The sequence below is a fragment of the Podarcis vaucheri genome (genome assembly GCF_965113315.1).
Source record: "Podarcis vaucheri genome assembly, chromosome: 8".
Classification (NCBI taxonomy): domain Eukaryota; kingdom Metazoa; phylum Chordata; class Lepidosauria; order Squamata; family Lacertidae; genus Podarcis; species Podarcis vaucheri.
Window position 1 is genome coordinate 22,782,744 of NC_138766.1, and position 20,221 is coordinate 22,802,964.

Genomic DNA, 20,221 nt, shown 5'->3' on the forward strand with positions numbered 1-20,221 from the left:
TAGATATCTCTCTCTCTCTCTCTCCCTCTCTCTCTCTCTCTCTCTGTGTGTGTGTGTGTGTGTGTGTGAGAGAGAGAGAGAGAGAGAGAGAATCACAGTTCTTGTAGTTTCAAAGAATCATAGAATATTAGAGTTGGAAGGGATTCCTAGAGTCATCTAGTCCAACCCCCTGCAGTGAATGCTATCCTTAAGCTAAGTGATGCCATCTTTCAAAGGCACATCAAAATGTGAGTAAATATGAACATCGTGTTCAGGGTGTAATGCCAGCCTTCTCTGCCATTAAGTGATAGGTGTATTGATTGAAAAGAATAATAAGGATGGCCCATTATAGGATACTCACTGGAAAGAATCCCTCATTTCATCGATGTTGTTAAGATGTGCACATTTCTTATGCTGTCACAACGAGCACTTCCAATGTGTGTGCTTTGCTACAATCTCTTTTGAAATTCAGGATTCCTTTTACTGCCTGCTAAGTGCCCAGGCTGACTAGCATGAAATTTAATTTGTGCTAATCAACTTGAGGTGAGGGGAGCAGAAAATTAATGGGTCTCATTTTATGTTACATTTTTACAGCAACCTCTCCCCAATTATTTCCCTTAATAAAACAGAATATGTTTTGTATTGGAGCCTTTCTATACTTCACAAACCCATAATTTAAACACTAATTGTGCGGTGGAGGAGAAAGCCACGGAGCTGTGGCGCTTCCCAGTGATAGCTCTGAGAGAAGTGCTCTGTTTCCTAAGTTGGCTGCAAGCACATTTATAGGATTGTTTACCTCATGAAGCTGTAGGTGTTTACGGGTGGGAGGGAACATCCTCAAATGCTCCTGGTTCCTGCTTTTTTAATAATAATAAAAACACCATAAAGAATCCTACTAGATGAAACCAAAACTGCCTCTGGCTCCTCACTACATCGCAAGCAGCTAGCAGTTCAATACCTTTGGGAAACTAGCAAGCAGAACATGGAAGCAAAAATCTTTTTTCTTTTGCTTGTCTCCTCCTGCATCTGATATTCAAATGTATATTACCACTGAACAGGGAGGTCCATTCAACTACGAAAACTAAAGCCTATTACTATATCCCTTCTAAAAGAAATAATATTATTTTTTAGAGAGAAAGGGATTAGAAACTATCTGAGTTAGTGACATGGAATGACCTCCAACATTTCTCTGACAAAAATAAGGATGTCATAGCCGGTCGCATACCTGGGGGGCGGCACTTACCTTGGGGGCAGCATGCCAGAGCCCAAGGTGATGCCCGAGTCCAGGTGTCCCAGAACATGGCATGTCGTTCCCCAAAGCAGCACAACCTGGGGCTGTGCTTACAGGGCGTTGAGCTGCTGCGTCCTCCCCAGCTGCCAGAGGGCAGCTGAAAAGGATGCAGCTGGCACTCACTGGCCCTACAATCTGAGCTGGGCCCGCAGCACACCTGAGCCACGGTTTCTCTCCCTGCCCCCTGTGTGCACCTGTCCCGGGTGCCCAAGCGGCTAGCTACGCCACTGGTCCTATCATACCCTCCAACATTTCTCTGGTGAACATAGGGATGTCCTAAGCAAAAGCTGGGGTATTTGGGGATCAAATCGGAAATGTCTTCTGAAAATCCGGGACTATCCTTCGAAAATAGGGACACTTGGAGGGTCTGCTTTTGTGGCGGTGGGTTCCAGAACTTTATCATGTGTTTTGTGAGGGAAAACTTTGTTTTCTGTGTCCTGACTGCCATACACTAATTTGGCTGTTGATCCTGGCTTGCCTAGCAATTGCTACATGGTACCATATGGTAAGAGGGCATTGTCCATTGTATCCTCTTTAAATAGGCCAAATTTGTGTGACACCCAGGATCGCTCCCTCAGTCCTGTCTATTAACTCTGGCGGTATCTTTCCTGTGAACTCTGTAACTGTTCTCCCTCCTACTTGGTCCTTTAGTGAAAAGCAAGCCTTGGTGCCCAGTTGCAGCAGGAATGTCCTCAAATGAAGGAAGGGGCTGAGTCTTCCTTATTAGGGCCAAACATTCAGTGAAAGTGTGGGTCATCTTTTGTACACCCTGCTGAGTTGAAAACAATGTAGCCTTTCAATTCTACCCTAAGCACCACAAACTGTTTTCATTAGCAGATGCAGCAGGGCCCTTGCACTTCCCTGACCTCATTGTGCTCATTAACATGGGAAAGGGCAAGGCTGAAACAGCAAGAATAAAAGCTCAGATCCATGTGAGTGAGAGAGTTTGCCTGTCTTCCCTTTTTGTGCATTGTTGTGTACAATTGTGCACTGTATTACAACACTTGGAAGGCTAGCCTGTCATCCCACAACATATTATTTCTGATCTGTGGTTTCCCTTGAAGGAAGTAACAAACTGTCAGTGTTGTAGGCAACATTTATCCAATGAAAATAGGATGTCTTGTTTAACAACAACAACAACAACAACAACAATAACAATAACAATAATAATTTTATTATTTATACCCCACCCATCTGACTGGGTTGCCTCAGCCACTCTGGGCAGCTTCCAACATATATAAAAACATAATCTAACATTAAAAACCTTCCCAATACAGGATTGCCTTCAGGCCGCTCAGGGGTCAGATAACTCCATACTCTCCAACATAATAGAATAAATTGTGTGCACAAACTGTAGCCCAAATTGAATTAACATAATTATTGACTTTTTTAAAAAAAATACACATTTTGAAACATACACATGTTTTCTGTGCCAGAAATCTTGCACATAGCAGTAATGTGTAAATCCACACAAAAGTAGATCCAATTTTATGCATTTTCACTTCAGAGTAAGTCACACATTAAGTTTAGTGTGCATAAGATTGTTGTTGTTTAGTCGTTTAGCTGCGTCTGACTCTTCGTGACGCCATGGACCAGAGCACACCAGGCACTCCTGTCTTCCACTGCCTCCCGCAGTTTGGTCAAACTCATGTTAGTAGTTTTGAGAACACTATCCAACCATCTCGTCCTCTGTCATCCCCTTCTCCTTGTGCCCTCAAACGTTCCTAACATCAGGGTCTTTCCAAGGAAGTCTTCTCTTCTCATGTGGTGGCCAAAGTATTGGCGCCTCAGCTTCAGGATCTGTCCTTCCAGTGAGCACTCAGGGCTGATTTCCTTCAGAATGAATAGGTTTGATCTTCTTGCAGTCCATGGGACTCTCAAGAATCTCCTCCAGCACCATAATTCAAAAGCATCAATTCTTCGGCGATCAGCCTTCTTTATGGTCCAGCTCTTACTTCCATACATCACTACTTGGAAAACCCTAGCTTTAACTATACGGACCTTTGTTGGCAAGGTGATGTCCCTGCTTTTTAAGATGCTGTCTAGTTTTTTCATCACTTTTCTCCCAAGAAGCAGGGGTCTTTGAATTTTGTGACTGCTGTCACCATCTGCAGTGATCATGGAGCCCAAGAAAGTAAAATCTCTCACTGCCTCCATATCTTCCCCTTCTCAGCTTATTTAGTAGGGGTCTCCCCTTCACAGTTTTGAAAGCTGTTCCCAGTCACCAGGGTTTAAATTTAGTGAAGTCAGAAACTTAGCAACCTTACCACCACCAATTTTCATAATGCTGCCATGTTTAAATGAAGCTGACATCAGAAGTCTGGAGGCATCAGGAGTGAGAACTTCATCAGTGGCAGGTTTGAGGTGCACTGACATTAAAATAAATGAAGTTAGAAAGCTGGTGTGATGGGAAATCAAGGTATAGCAGGAAGGTGCCAAAGGCAAACAGTGGAGGAGATGCTAACAGGAAGAATGCAAGGACAGCCAAGGTCTGAGGGATCTAAAGGTTGACACCGGGTTATATATGGGCGAGACATTGTGTGTGCACAGCTAGAGATGAATCAAATCAGGGTTGAGAAATCTAGGGTTGCCATATCTCTAAACCAGGACATAAATAAACCCTATCACAGAGAGGCCAACTAACTGAATAGTTCTGGCACATTCTCCTATAGGTAGAATTTAGGGAAGATGCCCTCATCCATTCCATACATACTTTGATTTGATTTTAATATATGTGCTCCTAAATCTAAGCTTTATCTGGTCTGTTACAATAATTATGGGGTAAGGTGGGAGAACAGTATACTGTGATGTAATTCTAATGTTGTATTCCCAGAGGTGGCCTATATATTTCGAAACAATGTGGGTTATTTCTTTCTTTCTTATTTTCATTTGGGTTTTTGGTCGTGTGTGGTTTTGGATTAATTTTCAATGCCTCCAAAGGTTCCATTGTTATGAAACGGTGTGAATAGCAGAGAGGAGTTTATAGCATTACAGTAACCCACACGGTTTTGGGATTATAACATGAAAAGGGAAGGATAGTTCATGGGGTTTAAATGTTAGCGCAGGGAGTCCGTAACACAATCTCTACATTATTAAGTAGTGTAGCATATTTTATAAGCACTGAACTCCTTCTCTTTATTTGGTGCTGGAAATAAGCCCTAAATTGAATCATGTATTATCTTTCTAAGGAAGGAAGTACTGCTATCTAAAGCTAAAAGAAACCCCAGTTTGGGGAGGAACCAATTTTGCTTGAGCTGCGCCAAATGTTCACAAGATTTGCTTCTCTATGCAAAAAGTAGGCTTTCAAGGCTGTTTGAAAACCCACCCTCTATTTTTGAGGTCTTTCGTTTTGAAATTTTACTATTAAATGACCTGATATGCTTCTCCCTCTTTAAGCCTTCTTCAGTGTGTCATTCCAACCAGCCCAGGGTCAAATAGTGAACACGAAGCTCTTATGGTGCCACATAGATCATCAGAGTTGGCTATATGATTATGTCACAGAGGCCAAGCTATTTCCTCCCTTTGCTCTCACTCAGGGACTTATCTCTTTTGGCGAATATATACCAGGGGTCCTCAAACTTTTAAAACAGGGGGCCGGTTTACTGTCCCTCAGACACTGTCGGGGGCCGGACGGAAGTTTTGGAGAGTGAGCTGGCGCGCTTGTGGGAGCTAGGCACCTTGGAAGCCGGGAGTCCGCAGGAGCTGGCTGAGAGCGGCGCACACTGCCCTGTGCACCTCCTCAAGAGGACAGAGACAGAGACAAGGATAAGCTGGTGCCTCACCTGCGGCTGCCACCCTGTGCAGGTGTTTCTGCCCCTTCATCCTCCTGCTCCCTGGAGGTGAAGGCTGCTGCCTGGGCCACTTGGCCACTGGCCTCATCGTCCTCCACCATCACGTTGGCCGTCAGTGGAAGCATGGCAGCAGCCCCACCGACCTCTAGCCTGGGCCGGCCGTCCTCCTTAGGAATACTGCTGCCGCCCCCCTCATGGGGACACAGATTGGCAGCAGCCACAGGACCACCAGGGCGGTGGCAGCAGGAGGAAGAGGCCAAGCGGTGGCAGCTCTGCCAATCAAACACCGTGCCTGGTTTACCTCAGTGCAGCACAGCGTTTGATTGGCTGGCAGAGATGTCCCTGTGCCATGCTGAGGTAAACCAGGTGTGGCATTTAATTGGCAGAGACGTCCCCACGCTGAGGTAAACTAGGCATGGTGTTTGATTGGCAGAGCCGCCGCCACTCAGCCTCTTCCCCCCGTTGCCATTGCCAGGAGTCTTGGCTTCGCGGTGGGTTCTTAAATGGCCGGGCAGGCCGGATTTAAAACCCTGGGGGCCTGATCCGGCCTGGGTGGCGTAGTTTGCCTACTCCTAATCTACACTGTTCTGAGCTGGCTGACACAGTTCTACTGGCTTTTGGTAACTATGTTACTGGGTTTTATATATTGTATGTTAAATTGCTGCAACCCACCCTGGGATCTTCAGGGTGAAGGACAAGAAAGGACTGGAAATGGATCTTACATTAAATAAATATAAATAAAACTCCATGTTGACCAGGCAGCAGGTTCCCATGCTTTGCTGCACTGCTGGTTTTGCTGCCTGCCAGTGCAGTGTAACAGCATATTCATGCCACTCCAGCTCTCAGGATGCATAATTGCACATGACTACATGGGATGGAAGGGACGCGGGTGGCACTGTGGGTTAAACCACAGAGCCTAGGACTTGCCGATCAGAAGGTCGGCGGTTTGAATCCCCGCAATGGGGTGAGCTCCCGTTGCTCAGTCCCTGCTTCTGCCAACCTAGCAGTTCGAAAGCACGTCAAAGTGCAAGTAGATAAATAGGTACCGCTCCAGCGAGAAGGTAAACGGTGTTTCCGTGCACTGCTCTGGTTCGCCAGAAGTGGCTTAGTCATGCTGGCCACATGACCCGGAAGCTGTAAGCTGGTACTTTTGGCCAATAAAGCAAGATGAGTGTCACAACGCCAGAGTCGGTCACAACTGGACCTAATGGTCAGGGGTCCCTTTACCTTTACATGGGATGGAATGTACATACATGGAGTATGCATGCTCATCCCATTAGAAGCATTGCACCAATGATATTTGGATGTCTACATATAGAGGTTATCCATTCCTGATGTTCTGCTTTTACCTTGATGTAAATACACATCCGCAGTCAGTGTCAATTGGTGAACCAAGGGGGAGAAGTCTGTTGTCCCTGTTTCAGAAACAGGTGGGCTTTCCTTCTTCTCTACAACATCCTTGCATGTGTTTGTATCCTTTCCTGTGTATGTGTGTGTAGGGGAGAGTGAGGGTTTTTCTGTTTTGCTTTTTGCTTATTCTTGTGAATTGTATTTTGTTTGCTGAAAATCTGTGTGTGTGGTTGAACTATATGTTGTAGACTCTGGATGCTGGTAAACAGCTAGGATTATTGGTGTGGGTGAAGTAATTTTGGGCAGGTGTCAATAGGCTTGGGATCTTGATAGGTATTATTCTGTGTATGAAAATAATAATAATAATAATAATAATAATAATAATAATAAGCACTTTTTAACATCCCCCAAAGGTTTAGTGAAATATTTCAGAAGTTATTTATTTAACAAAATGTATAGAGTGATAAATACAATAAAAATAAAAAAATCTACAAGCGGTTTACATAAAGTGGTGGAAAATATTTAAATTTAACCATGATTTCACTAGTGTGCTTTTAAATAATGCTTGCAATAAATGGTTTTTCACTCTATAAGAAGTTTTATCCATCTTCCCCAAAATGCAGAATTTACTGCCATGTTTCTTGTTGTCTTTCCTGTTCTTACTACTTCTTTTTAAACTCATGTCTTCCTTGTCTAAGACATTTACCATTTGTCACATGCAGAGTACAGAAGGGACTAAGGAAATGAATTAACCATACTCATCAGGTTTTAGAGCACAGGACAACATGAATGTCACTTTATTTTCATTTTCAAACGCTAATAAAGCAATCAGGCACATTTACGTCTCATAGATTGACACGGAATGACAAGATGCATTATTCATGAGTAGGAAATGCAGGCTTGTTGGCGGTTTGTTACCTGTGCAATTGATTTCCATTTTCAAAATGAATAGAAATGCATATTTGTTGTTTATCACCGATAGAAATGCCAGAAAGTCTGGTAGCATACATAATGAGGAGTGCTTTTCCTGTTAATCATAAATAGGATACTTAGACTTTTTCTCTCATCAAAGATGGTTTGATATACAATAACATCTTAATGTTCCAACATAACATCCTACTTTCCCAAGTTTCCATAATATTGTAATGCAACAAAGTAATAGAACTCAGAATGAAACCATGTAAAAAGGAGTAGACTACAGTGTCAATCGATGGAAGAACATTTAGAGTGGTACTCAACTAGGTCCACTGAAATTAATAGCCCTAACTTAAAGGTAAAGGTACCCCTGACCGTTAGGTCCAGTCACAGACGACTCTGAGGTTGTGCGCTCATCTTGCTCTGTAGGCTGAGGGAGCCGGCGTTTGTCCGCAGACAGCTTTCGGGTCATGTGGCCAGCATGATTAAGCTGCTTCTGGTGAACCAGAGCAGCTCATGGAAACACTGTTTACCTTCCCACTGGAGCGGTACGTATTTATCTACTTGCACTTTGACATACTTTCTAGCTGCTAGGTGGGCAGGAGCTGGGACCGGACAATGGGAGCTCACCCCGCCACGGGGATTCGAACCGTGACCTTCTCATCCGCAAGCCCAAGAGGCTCAGTGGTTTAGACCACAGCGCCACCCGCATCCCAGCCCTAACTTAGTTAAGTTCATTAATTTAATTGGGTTTAAGCTGAGTAAAAATTAGTCGAATTGCTACCCTTATGTCCCCTCCCATGGTGTCCATAACATCTTTTTTTTTTTACTTTCTCCCAAATGAGTGAAAGGTTTTCATTCCTTGTTTTTTGGGGGGAACCAATGACTTTAGGGTGCTGTCACCACAGATGAAAACCTGCCCACCAGCTAGTGTGACTTGGCTGAGGAGATCACATAAGAGGCGTAGCATGTCCCTTCCTCTCCTTATGGCAACTAGAGGTTTGGGTCGGTGGGTGTGACTAGATCTGAACTTCCTTTCTCCCCAGACTAGAAGCTATGTTTAGGAGTGGGGAGAAGGAAATGAGACAATGTTGGTGGCCTTCCCTTGTTTTCCCCACCCCTAATATAGCTCCTGTGAGCCTGTGTTGCAGGAGGCTTACCACATCCTCAAAATCTAGAGGTTGAATTTTATTTGGGAAATAAGTTGTAGGTTTAGTTTTGGAAAATTGGCCCCAGATGACTCAGGCAATGTCCTCTATAGGAAATCTGATAGGCATGCAAAAGAGTGAAGCTGAAGAAAGGAAACAAACTTCTCCCCACTCCATGGCAGTCCATTATAAACATTGAAGGGGGAAGAGTTAACTCCCCACCTTAACATTTGCTGAAGAGTTAAAAAAATTGCACTCTTAGTAGCAGAAAAATTAAATTCCAGTCCCTTGATCTATCAACACTGAAATTTCTAAGGATTTGGTGCACTCCAGAAACAATACCAAAAACATTCATCCAATGTTTACTACACCGGTTTTCACAGAAACTTCTAACTGGTTTCACCACTCCATTTGTGTTCCTGAACAGCAGGCATCAACAAAGAAGAATTGTTTTTGGTTTTCTAATTTTTCTTTAAAAAAATGCTTCTTTGTAATGTCTTGTCTATTTTGCTCACCACTCTGTCTCTCGGCTGCTGGCTTGTCTTTGCATATCTTATGTCCTTGCCCAGCAGAAGCTCTACTGTGGCCTTGGAATATTTTATACTCCTAAGTCCCTCTATTGTTGTCTGGTGGATGCCCTACCATGGCCTGGGATGCCTATTCTCTCACTTTGGTTTAATCTACCATTGAAGATTTCATAGATTCATAGAATGGTCGAGTTGGAAGGGGCTCTGAGGGACATTTTGTTCACCTTTGCAATGCAGGAATCCTGCCCACAACTCGAACCACCAACCTCTGGTTAATAGCCAGACACACTGACCCATTGTACCAGGGTACAACAGTACATTTACTACTATACACTAGTACAATAGTGCCATTGTACTATTTCTCTCCCCCTTCCCCCTTCTTCTTTCATTTTAGCAAACTAAAGCTAAGCAAGTATATCTCTCATGCCTTCTTTCATCATTCTTGGGTTGTTGTTGTTGTTGTTCACTGCTCTCCACTGTTTCTCCTTTCTCTTCATTCTACCTTCTCTCTTATTTAGGTGCCCTTGAATATGAGTAGTTCCCCCATTCTCCTCTTGAACAGACTACAGTAACTTGACTCTAAAGTCATGTGTTATTTTCTCTTATTAAACTCATTTTTATTGTTGTTAAGTTCCCAAATCTCAGCTCAGTCTCCCATTCCTGGGAACCTTACAGAAATGCTCCAGTATCTGGACCCTAGGTTATACACGCTGTGCTCCCATTCATTTGGCAATTCTTTTAGTTCCTGAGTCAGCTCCACTTTACTGAAATTAGCCAGGGGCTGCAGATGAAAGAGTTTCCCTAAATACTAGGGTCACCAGTAGTTCCTGAAGGGCATATTCCCCCCCACATGGAAGGGTGTTCAAGTTGAAATGCATCTTAGGGGCTCATGTCTTTGAGCAGTATGGGAAACAATGGCGACAAATAGGAAGAATATAAATGATTCCCACAGGGAACAGCCCTGCTCTCAAAACTGCGAATTTCATGTTAAAGGGGACCCTCAATAATTGGTCTTAACACTCCAAAATGCACATGTTTTATATCATTTCTGAAGGACTTGTGAGTGTTGGAAACATTGGACCAGTAGCTTGGTTGTAGGGCTCATTCTCAGTTCCTGACATTTCTAATTAAAGGCACCTCAGGGAAAGATCTCAGCTTGAGATCTCTGGGAAGTACCTGTTAAACAGAGTAAATACTGTAGATGGATCAATGGCCAGACTGAGGAGAAATCAATCCATAGATTTCTCTTTTGAGCATGTAAGCAAACCTATGTTGTCCATAATTTTCAAAGTTGAGTTGCCTAGAGACTTGCCATGCGTAGGTGAATCATAAATGTTGTTAACAATAATGACAATAGTACTCACCATCATAATCTGAACATGTAAACAAACCTATATTAATTATAGCTTTGAATCTGAAGTCATCCAGTGCCTTGTGTTGCGTGGGTGACTCTCAAAGTTGTTGATGGTGGCGATGATACTAATGCTAATAATATAACGGTGGCATCTGGTTCCTCGTGAGTTTTTTAAAAATAAACAAACAAACAAATAGCAAATGGTTGGAGTCTTGAAGGCTTACCTTGTTCATTTGTTTCTCCTACTCTTTTCTTTGAGCTGCTTCAAACTGTAATGTTCTCACATGTTGACTGAAAGTATTTCTGAATGAGGAACGCTATTAGTCTTGATAGATGAGAGTGCTATGCCAACATTTGCCCTTCAGTTTCCTTCCCTTGCAAAACAGGCTTCTGCTTAATGCCTCGTTCTCAGGGGCATTAAGATCCAACAGAATTTTGTTTGATGTGGGATGGTAGTTGAATATGGCATGCATGTTTTTTCTTTCCATTAATAATAATAATAATAATAAATTTTATTTATATCCCGCCCTCCCCAGCCGAAGCCGGGCTCAGGGCGGCTAACAACACTAAAATAGTGCAACATTATAAAAACATCATAAGAATTAATTAAAATCAGAATTGATGGCAACCATAAACTAAAGTATTGTAAGGATTGCCAAAGGAGGGAGTCAGGCTGTGCCCCAACCAAAGGCCTGGTGGAACAGCTCTGTCTTGCAGGCCCTGCGGAAAGATGTCAAGTCCTGCAGGGCCCTGGTCTCTTGTGACAGAGCGTTCCACCAGGTTGGAGCCGCAGCCGAAAAAGCCCTGGCTCTAGTTGAGGCCAGCCTAACCTCTCTGAGGCCTGGGACCTTCGAGATGTTTTTATTTGAGGACCGTAAGTTCCTCTGTGGGGCATACCAGGAGAGGCGGTCCCGTAGATACGAGGGTCCTAGGCCATATAGGGCTTTGAAGGTTAAAACCAGCACCTTAAACCTGATCCTGTACTCCACCGGGAGCCAGTGCAGCTGGTATAGCACCGGATGACTGTGATCTCGCAGCGAGGACCCCGTAAGGAGTCTCGCTGCGGCATTCTGCACCCACTGGAGTTTCTGGGTCAGTCTCAAGGGCAGCCCCACGTAGAGCGAGTTACAATAATCCAGTCTGGAGGTGACCGTCGCATGGATCACAGTGGCTAGGTCAGGGCGAGAGAGGTAAGGGGCCAACTGCTTAGCTTGGCGGAGATGAAAAAATGCCGCCTTTGTTATAGCTGTAATCTGCGCCTCCATAGAGAGGGAGGTATCGAAGATTACACCCAAACTCTTGACGGACGGTGCTGGCACTAATTGCACCCCCGCAAGAGATGGGAGTTGCCCCCTCAATCCCATATCGTCCCGTCCCAGCCAGAGGACCTCTGTCTTCGAAGGATTTAACTTCAACCGGCTCCCACGTAACCATCCAGCCACAGCTTCCAAGCATCTGATCAGTGTGTCTGGGGCCGAGTCAGGATGGCCATCCATCAACAGATAGATTTGGGTGTCATCAGCTGATTAAACTGATAATACTGATAACTGATAATACTGATTAAACATCCCTCAAACACTCTGCAGCCTCCCTGGCTGCTCACACTTACTAATCTAAACACAGACACACACTGTGGGATGAGTTGCCTCAGTATATCTTCCCCTGGACTTTGATTAAAGCAAAGGTACCCAGGAAGTCTGCACTGTTCAGACCACTGATGAGACAATTTGTAGAATGAAAGAAAGGACACTCACAAGTGCCAATCACCTAGCACAAAAGTAAGGTTGGGATGGCAAACCCTTTCACCCATCCCATGATAATTTCATTTTTTTAAAAAAAATTGTCTCCTCTTCTTGGATAATTTTTGAATGTAATTCCCCCCCCCTCATTAATTCATGAAGATTGATTAACAAAAAAATTAGTAATTTCTGTCACAGCAATAACTAATAGCTAAACAGAACCTTCATATTTACAGGCAGCATACTGGTGGGTAAAAAGGGTTGCTGTTGTGTGCTGCCCGTGAACTTCCCACCCAAAAGGCAGAAGCACAGAATACACTATCCAGCAGGCAAGAACTTCTATACCCTTGGCAACTGTGCTAAATTGCTTATTTCCCTGAAGAGGATACCAGGACCTTTACTGATTTCTCTGAAGGCCTCCCAATGGTTCTGACAAGTCTAGTGGTAGCTGGAATGTATGACCAAAGCAAATCAAAACATATTTAAAAATTGTTGCTGTTTAAATGGCTAGATGGTCAGTTAGTTGTTAATTCTTGGCACTTAACACATATTTTTAAAAGTATGTATTTTTGACTCAAGCTTTTCATTTAACAGAATGCCTCCACTTTGTTTACTACTGCTCAACTGCAGTCTCGTCAAATTCTTGTCTCTGTCTTGAGCTAACATTGTTTTGGTCTTCAGAGGTCCTTAAATCAATCCATTTATGAGGCCATTCCTGAAAGATGAATGAAATATGGCAGTGGAAGCTGTGTGGTAGTGATGCAGCCCTGTACCAAGCTGTCACATTCGTGTGGCTTAGTCACAGGCAGTCAATGTGGCATATGAGTATAGGCTCTTTGGCTGATCAACTATTGTCAGGGGCTGGCCAGAGAAGGAGGAATGATGGAGACCACCTTCCCATCCTGACTCTTCCAGGGAGGAGGAAGTGGAAGATAGTATAAACTTACAACAGTGGGAGGTCACAGCTCAGAGGCAGACGAGGGAAAAAGTTGAGAAATAATGGGAGAGGAGGAGCAAGCAGAGCTGGAGCAGCAGCTGGCTGACACGTTGTCACTAGAAAGCATTCCAGACCCTCCATCTCCCAGAACCTGGCAAGCCTTAAAGGTAGGAGAGCAAAGAGCTCAAAGACAGAGGGCAGGTAACAGCACATGTAGAGGAGATGATGATAATAGTGAATGAGGAAGTGGCGATTCACTTGGGACAACACCATTATCCAAGAGGCTGGGTTCTATAGCCTCTCTCTGTAAAGTATAAAATAAAAAAGGACTGTAAGAAACTTTTCCTTGTCTTTATACTTTCCTGGGCAACCAGCCGGGGGCTGCTGACAGCATCCTGATAACTATTTTGCCATGTAGCAAGTAACACCTACTTGCTTCTCTCTGTGTGTGTGTCTGACAGAGAAGAAGAGGACTGCATGCACATGCACACACACACTCTCTCTCTCACAGCTTTCAAGAAGAAAAAATCTTAAGGACAGAATTCAACTAAGTTGTATGGAGTGAGGTCCACTCAGAAAACAGGACTTCCTCCCTCGCCTCCCCACACACTCCCAAAATCTGCTCAGGAGGGCTGGTCATATCTCCAGAACATGTGAGGGGCACGAGGTGGGGGAGAGAGAGGGGGAAGTCCCATTGCACATCCATACCTCATTTCTTGCACACCTACCCCACTTAGGGACTTCACTGAATTCCGCCCTATGTATGTGCCATTAGCCTGTCTTTGGTGTTGTCACTTGGATCAACTTCGGGTTTTCTGGGGAGAAGCAGAACTGATATAAAATTGATATTGTCATGTGTTGGGTATTACCCTCCAGGCTTGCTTTTGCATCTCTGCAGCCCTTCCTCCACATGGGTAGGATATTAGAAAAGTCGCCTTAAGAACCTACCTACATTTGCTTGAGGATAATTAACTGGCAAGTGGTTTGACAGGGGTGTTGAGATTTCTGTTGAAGATCCTTAGCTCCACTCACCTTTCCCAACATTCCCTTTGGTGAAATAATGTCTATTAAAGCACTTTAAGGCTGTGGTATACATGTGCCCTGTGCCTGTTTGGATGGATCCTGTTTGGATGGATCCTGTAAAAAGCTACCTAGAATTTTCCACTTCATGGAGAGGGGAAGATCTTAAAGATCCAATGAGACAGCACGATTTTGCTCTCAAATTGGTATTTGTTTTAAAAGTGGAAGCATAAGCTGACATGTTGTTAAACCACTGATTATTCCAGTGTTCCGTCTGTTCAAATTTATGAGTCATTTCCCCTTGCTTCCTTTTCTATTCCCCTTTTGCAAGAATCTGAACATTAGTCTCCTAAAAATGACTTGCGAGCACCAGATATCATTATTCATGATCAAATATTTGTGTATCTCTAGGCAGCATTTACACCAAGCACCTGCTGTAAGTCACATAACTTCAAAAGAAGCTCTTGAATAGGTAGAAAAACCTCGCATGTGGATTTCAATAGTTCATCTCTGCAATTCTCCCTTCTGTGTTTCTTCCTCTGTGCATATTTTCATAAATGTCAGGACGGTAGCATTGCATCCCCCTCCATGCTTATTAGAGCTTGATTTTCTGTTAGCTCTAGTTCCTCCCACCCCTGCATGCTCTGGGATAATTCTGATATTCTGCCTTTTGTGTATGTCTCTAACCACTCTAACCTTCCACTGAGATGTTGCCAGTGCATAAGACCACTTATGGGGGTTGGGGGAATCATCAGAAAGAAATAAGAACATGAAATAATGGGCTAAGTACCAATGAAAGCAAATGTTTTAGTATGTCAGTAGCAAATTTGTTATGGGCCATGCCATAGCAGGTTACTTGCAGTAAAGCTTAAAAGGTAATATGATTTGCATTAGTTACTCGTTTCCTACACCCTCCACAAAGGAAATTATTGGTTTATTGAAGTGTGGTAACTAACAATAGCAATGTGAGATATGACCCAGGAAATCTCAGGGTTAATTTTCTTTTCCGCTGTGATTTCCTTAGATTGTCTTAGGACAGGCATAGGTAATCTGATTCCTTCGAGATACTACTGCAGTACAACTCCAACCATCCCCAGCCAGCACAGCTGATGGTCAGGAATGATGGAATATGTAGTCCAACAATATATTGATGGTATAGTGTTGGCTACCCCTGCCTTCAGGTTATCTGCCTATGATGTGAGAATAGTCCTGAGCAACCTGATAGAGGTTGTCTGAATGTTTACTGACAATGGATTGTACCCAACTAAGTTCTACTTATTGGACTTATTGGACCTATGTTAATCATGCTCATTAATTTCAGTGGGTCTGTTCTGTGTATGACTAGCATTGAAAACAACCCAACATACGCAAAATGATTTAAATGGTTATATATTACTCAATTATTTAATTTAAGTCAATTCAAAAGTGGGAGGGCGCAGAACACTAATAAGTGATCTCAGCCATCAAGCTTTCTGAAAAATCCAGAAAAGGAGTGAGAAGAATGACAGACAATTCTATGGCAGATATAGCTCACCACTAAAATGGTGGTAAATTTGCAATATAGAAGCATCTAATGTTCATGAATTAATTAATCTTCTTATCTGGCAGAATCTGAGAATCAAGAAGCATGACTAGCAGATCTTAATTGCTTTGATTAATGTTGGTGAATCTCATTTTATTATACTCGGCATCAATTCCATCCTGAGTTCATAGCGATATTAGCATTTGTGACCACAAAGCTATCTTTATATGAACTGGATGGGCCAGCCAAGGTAACAATCTGGTCTGTTTCAAGGGATGCAGCCCACTTTCAACACAAAGTTTCACTGTCTGGCATAAAGTACAATATTTTAAATGATAATGATATTACATAGCAAATGGGGTACTTTCAAATATGACTTAGAATATGCTAAAATGAGATATGGTGGGATCTCTTTTGGAGAATTTTGGGCAGGTATCTGCCACGGATTTGTTAAATATAGAATAGTCAGTACTCTGTCTTGGCTTCAGCTTGGTTCAGTATCAATGTGAATTTGCACCTCTCAAAACAGTATGTGAACTAAAATGCAGCTGACCTTCAATAGTTACTCCAGATTTTGTGATCTCCACTCTAAAGAAGTGTAGAAAAATGTGTGCATATTGGGGAGAAGAGTGCACAGAAATGCATATATTAGTAGAACTAACATTCAAAGATGCAAATTGGGCAAAATTGCTTCAAAAAATGTGTCTCTTGGGAGAAGTGCACACAAACATGCTGATGCTTTTTCATGAGAACTTTGTTTTTTTAAAACTGACACAAAAATGCAGGGAGCTGAACTCAATACCAGCAAAATGAGAAACTGAAAGAATCTGAAATTGACAGATCCATTCATCCCTAGACATTATTACGGGGTACAGGTATACATGATGCAACTGAAAGCTTTCCGTACCAAGCTACTAGGTGGATGAGTGATGTGTACTCTTCATTCCTATGCCAGATGATGTTAAATTTCTTTCTCTCTCACCCACAAGCTGATCTAATTTACTCCTGTATTTCTGCCTCCTCACCTCCCTGAGTAACCAATTAAGTATGTTACATTGCTTTTGGAAACTTAGTCTGATGAGGGCATCCAAATCCCTGTAACCCAGCTGTTATCCTGAAATCATTGGCATTTTATTGGTCAGTGAAGCTGGCAAGAAATATGCATACTTTCTGCCTTGAAAATATGGCTTAAAATGAGAACTATGGAGGATTTATTCTGCTTTTATCTCCTCCTTAAATTTGTGCAGGCTACCGTCTCTTCTTGCCAACATAAAACAATTCTACAGACTCTCTTTTGTCACTTTGGCTAAATTCAGATTTACTACCTTGATGCACACATATCTAGGGGAGAAGGGGGAAAACCTCAACACCTGGTTTTCTGCATACTGTTGCCACATTGTACTAATGTATTCTGCCTTCTTTAAAATTAAGACTGCTTATTCTAGCCTTGACTAATTTGCTGCTGTTATTATGGCCATCTGACTAAATGGCATGCATACTTCTATATAAAGTTTCAGATTATTCCTAACAAAACTTAGCAGTAACCAATCTCATCCTTGAATCCACATTGGTTGGTTGTCAATTGCAATATGAACCCAGTGCATACCTCTACAGGTGGATTTCCCAAAATCATTACAAAATTCCTCATTTAAGGGGTGGGATATCCTCCCAACCCCCAACCCACGAAAAGAAAACTTTCTGTAGGATATCATCCACATCCTGAGAAAGTGATTTGCTTTAGGAATCACCACTAGAAATCATGAGGAAATCATTCAATGGAATGGCCATCATCTTCCATCTGTGGATCAGAATATACCTTAGTATGTGAACCCAATTGAAAGTAATGCAGTGTGTATATAGACCATCCATATTCAGATGCACATCTGATCTACACTTGTAGATCTTGCCATAACTGTGGAAGCTGTGGACTTGGGAAGTGATGTGTTAGATTTGTATTTGCATGAATACTTAATAACCTTACTAGCTTAGGTTTTATAAAGTTGCAAAATTTATTTATTGGACTTGTATACCACCCCTCATCTGGAGATCTTGGGGTGGTTCACAGCACCAAAATACAAATCAAGAACACAAAATACATAATAAAAACAAGAGCAGCAACAAAACAAACCCGTAACCCCCCTTCCACAAAGACATCTCACAAAATCTGCCATCCTTGCCAGTCAATAATAATTAGCAAATATTATTAGAATCTTGCGCCTAAATGAAGAAAGGTATGCAAACTTTCAGCATAAATTATGGCCCTCCTCCCCTTCCCAAGTTCTGTTATGAAGACCTGAAATTCCTGTATCCTGCGCAAAAAAAGCTTTGGGGTGTGATCTTAGCCCATTCCTCAACTTCATCAGCAGTCTGGTCCTTCCCTTGTTGTCCAAACTTTGCTGGCACAAATGAAAATTACCCCAACCGAGTCCCTTGTTCAATTCTATCCTGAGCCATTATTTAAAACTGCCTGCCAGGGGATGAATGACTACAGTACACAGACTGCCCATACAATTGCAAAGGATATTGATTTCCTTTACAGTTCACATCCATCATTCTTTGCCCAAGACCTGGATGTTTTGTGAAATTGGAGAGATGCCATCATGTAGTTTCTTGCATGTGTAATTGAAAAGAAAAAAAGGAAAGGAAAGGAAAATGAAAACTGGTGGTGGGAGAATGGTCAACTAATTGCCTTTTCAGATGACTAAGATTGTCCCCATGCATCCTTGATTCTTTTCAATTGTTTTGCAGTTCAGAAAAAGGATGAGGTTGGAGTTTCCTGGGGAACTGTGGCTGGGTATTCCACCCACACCAGCTTTTGTGGCTTTACCTTTAATGCACATATCCCTATCTGTGCTCAGAAAGGCTGCAGAAGAGCTCTGTGATGCTTGAAAGCTTCAACCCTGATCAATAATGCAACTCAAGCTGATAAAAGGCATTTTGCCTTTTCTGTTATGTGACCAAGATGAGAATCCTCGCAGGCAAATCAGCTGTGTGTCAGTTTCACCTCTTTGCTTGCAACATTGCACGAAATACTGATTTTCCTTTTTTGCCCTTTGAAATGCATTCATCTGCTGTACAAATTAATGATTTCAACCCACTCACTGTCTATCCATTTTTCCTGAGTTCTGCACATATCTTTTTAAAATGGAGAGGGGATAAAAACAACAACACAGGCTTCACTGAATGGGGATTTAATGCTCCTTCCCTGAAGAGGAGAGCAAATGTTTCTGATGTAGAAATACTGAATGCAAGAAATAAAGTGTGTGAATTAATTGAAAGCGGGGGCGGGGGGTACCCTGCTGTGCAGAACTACTCTGAATACAGCAGCCTTCCTGTTTGCAAACTTACTATTCAAATGAACCCCGAGCATATGGGGGGAGGAGAATAGAAACAACTTTCAGCAACATATCTGTTTGCCATCTACTTCACATCTCTCACTCATATATCTTTATTTCTCTCCTCCCCCCCTACTCCCCCCAAAAGAGGAAGGTGAAACCAAGCATTATATTTATAAGCATAGCCTCTAATCTCCCTTGCAGTGAAAGCATGTTTGTGAATCCAGACATCATAGAAGCAAAACAACTCACCTTTCTCTCTCCAGTGAAAGTGACGGCAGCTTTGCTTAGTGCTGCGCTGCTCCGCAGCCTCTCTGGTGCCTTCTTCGTCTCTGCTGCGCGTTAGCAGTTAGCTCCAGTGATCTCTCTCTGTACTCAGGGCTTTCTCTCCCTCTGCATCACTTTTAACTTAGGCAGCTTGGAAACCGAAGCCAAAGGTACCCTCTATCTGATTGGTTTCCCGTTCAGCACCCCCTGATTAATAAGAAACGTCCCTCACACATGGAGAGCAGATTGCTGCTGATGAGGCTGCAGTCAGTGCTCAATGTGAGGAGGCTTTGGGAACGAGTCAGGAAGGTGTGGAGGCGAGATGCGAGTGTTTGGAGAGGGAGGGTGAAATTTGGATGTGCCAAACACAGTGATTTGCAAGTGAATGGAGGAGGAGGGCACAGAGAGGAGAACTCTGACAAGGACTCCCCTTACAGAAGAAAGCGCCTCTGTGCTTCAAGCCTCACTCACCCAGTCCCAATTTGTATGTTCAGCCCTCTTCCTGGAAACAAGAGGCAGTCATGTCTGCAGCCTGTAAATCAGCCAGACACAAGATTTTTATTACCCTGGCCACCTTGCATTGCAATTCAGTGCCAACTGGGAACTCGGAATTGCCCTATGCAACCGATGGGTTGAGAGACCTCCACATTTCATAAAAGTAAAGTTGAGGCTCTTCACTTACCCTAGCTCCTACCACCACCACCACCTTAAAAAAGGCATTAGACTTGACAACATGGACATGCACTTCTGAGGGGAAATCCTTCCCAAAGATGCTCTCGGGGGCAAGTGAATGGGGTGGTCTTGACACTATTTGTGGCTTATGGCTCTAACCGTGACTCACTTGTCCTGCTCAACATCTGTACATGAGGCTTTCATTTGTGTAGTACCTAGTCCTAGCCAACACATATACATCTGTTTTGTATGGTCAGTTCACAAATTTTGCATGGGGCATCTGACAGGCATTAGAGCTGAGACAGGCTTTTGTAGGCAGTGGGTTATGCATGACCCTGGTCTGCTTACCAAAACTTCCTGCTAAGTTAATCCTA

General features: G+C 43.0%; 1 protein-coding gene across 1 annotated transcript in view; it reads right to left on the reverse strand.

The window, feature by feature from the left end:
* The window catches only part of CDH9 (cadherin 9), a 141,088-nt gene extending 121,511 nt beyond the window's left edge, over nt 1-19,577 (reverse strand). Inside the window, exon 1 of the mRNA XM_082234345.1 lies at nt 19,161-19,577. The gene's annotated coding sequence lies outside the window, so the exon portion shown is untranslated. The remainder of the gene's footprint in view (nt 1-19,160) is intronic.
* Between the last annotated feature and the right edge of the window lie 644 nt (nt 19,578-20,221).